A 2500-nucleotide genomic window follows, 5' to 3' on the forward strand; every position below is an offset into this window, starting at 1 on the left:
CAGTGCAGAATGAATGGGACTCTATGGAGCTATACCCCTCAAAATCCACTTTTCTCAGGATATAATTTTTTGTCTAGTAATTTGAATGTTGCATTTGAAAGGGGAGGCTAAGAAAATACACACTGCTGGGTGTTAGATTTTTTTAAAGTGGCTTTTTTGTTCTAAAAAGCCTTTCAAAATGTCAATGACGTCATACACATATACGGCCAGAGATTCTGCTTTACGGCGAGCTCTGAGTCACTTCCTTTGTTCTCTCGAGGCATCGACAACACAGCTGACAGGTTAGACTCTCCCTGTTAATACACGGGCTAGAAAGAGGTTTGCTAATGTTTTAAAGACCACGCCGAAATATTCACTCTGGCATTCTGGTTCTGCTTCGGATGCCGTCAAGCGGGATCTCCGATCGTAATCTGTCCTTCACTGACCAATCAGCATTCATTAGCAGAATGCTAGCGTGTTATGGGCAACAACGACTCAACCTGTAACAAATCGAAAGGGCATAAGTACTTGTTCATTCAACTTTCGACCTATAATCCATGTTGAACTTGCAAAAACTACAATCCAATCTGAGATTTCTCATCGACAATCAGGCAAAAGAGACAAATTTAGCCGTCTAGCTCCATAGGGTCCCATTCATTTTGCACTGGACCGTGATCACCCCCAGTGGAACTCTGGTGGAACTGCAACCAAAGTAGGTACAATGGGGCTTAATAGGGAGTGGAACGGCTTTCCGTAGACGGGCTTTGATGTTAGCTAGCTACCGGTGTTTGTATCGTAAATCTCCTTCCTGCCGAATTTCCCCGCCCCCTTCGCGTTTAGCTGTCTTTACAGTTAGCTAGCTACGTCTTCGGTGTTTGTACCGAAAATCTCCTCCCTGCCGAATTTATCCCGTCTGTCTTTACAGTTAGCTAGCTAAATTAACCCGACAGCAGGTGGGTTAAGCACCAAAACGAATAGTTAAGATAACAGAAAAGTGAAGGGGGAGATCTGGCAGCTGGGACATGTTCTCATGCTGCTGACAACAGCAATCGAAAATGCTCGCTATCGCGGAGAGTCCCCCTGCATTCCCCACCCACACCCTCTCTCAGCCTCGTTGAGTAGCTAGCTAGCTAGCGTTACAACAAACCCCGTCCGCCTGGTAAAATCCAAAAGATGACATTGGCATGTGAAATATACTGTGATAGTGTGGTAAAACCTGCTAACGTTAGCCACTAATGTTAGCTTGCTGGCTCACTAGCTAACTGGTCAGCTAGCTACAAATACAGATTGATTCGAGAAAAACGTAATTATGTTGGGGAAACTGCAGCTATTTTATTAGCATGACATGAATAAACATTACTAAACGTAACGTAAATAAACTTGAATGGGTAAACTCGGCCGTGAACAGATGCATTTTAATCAACAATAGCTTTACCAATAAAAACTCCCATAATTCCACGCAACTTCCCAACGTCATCAAACGTCTGTGTTTACCATCCATTGTTTTGGTTCAGAGACCCCTAGCGGCAGAAAGTTACATATTGTACGTTTAAAACGCACTTTTAAAATCCTGTTTTTAATCAAAAAAAAAAAAAAAAAAAAAAGTCTGCGTTGGCCGGGAATCGAACCCGGGTCAACTGCTTGGAAGGCAGCTATGCTCACCACTATACCACCAACGCTTGCAGGGACAGCATTGAGGATGGAGTCTACCAGCCTGGGTAACGCACACACACACACACACACACACACACACACACACACACACACACACACACACACACACACACACACACACACACACACACACACACACACACACACACACAGACCACACACAGAGACAACACACACACACACACACACACACACACACACACACACACACACACACACAGAGAGACAACACACACACACACACACACACACACACACACACACACACACACACACACACACACAGAGACAACACACACACACACAGAGAGACAACACACACACACACACACACCACACACACACACAGAGACAACACACACACACACACACACACACACACACAGAGACAACACACACACACACACACACACACACACACACAGAGACAACACACACACACACACACACACACACACACACACACACACACACACACACAGAGACAACACACACACACACACACACACACACACACCACACACACACACACACACACACACACACACACACACACACACACACACAGAGAGACAACACACACACACACACACACACACACACACACACACACACACACACAGAGAGACAACACACACACAGACACACAGCTTTTTGTTATTTATCTGTTATCTTGCTCTATCTTTTCCAATGTTGTAGATACAGATATGGTAATAATATCGGTCTAAAATGATTTCAAACTGCTTTTTTCCCACCTTACTCTTCTACAAATCTAGGGAACACACTGTATAGTTTCAGTTTAGTTTTTTTCTTGAAGGTTTTAGTCTTTATTTATCCTCAGTTTACT

At 44.0% G+C, this 2500-nt stretch overlaps 2 protein-coding genes and 1 non-coding gene across 4 annotated transcripts in view; all 3 read right to left on the bottom strand.

Annotated features, from left to right (window-relative positions):
• The window catches only part of LOC116064544 (zinc finger protein 239-like), an 893026-nt gene that overhangs the window by 232220 nt on the left and 658306 nt on the right, over positions 1 to 2500 (bottom strand). The window lies entirely within an intron of this gene.
• LOC116064527 (PRELI domain-containing protein 1, mitochondrial-like) overlaps positions 1 to 2500 on the bottom strand; it is a 14849-nt gene that overhangs the window by 11315 nt on the left and 1034 nt on the right. The gene's annotated exons all lie outside the window — the stretch shown is intronic.
• trnag-ucc lies at positions 1587 to 1658 on the bottom strand. The gene has a single exon. It is a non-coding gene; the product is annotated as a tRNA-Gly (tRNA).

The sequence above is a fragment of the Sander lucioperca genome, chromosome 17 (assembly GCF_008315115.2).
Source record: "Sander lucioperca isolate FBNREF2018 chromosome 17, SLUC_FBN_1.2, whole genome shotgun sequence".
In the NCBI taxonomy this organism is placed as follows: domain Eukaryota; kingdom Metazoa; phylum Chordata; class Actinopteri; order Perciformes; family Percidae; genus Sander; species Sander lucioperca.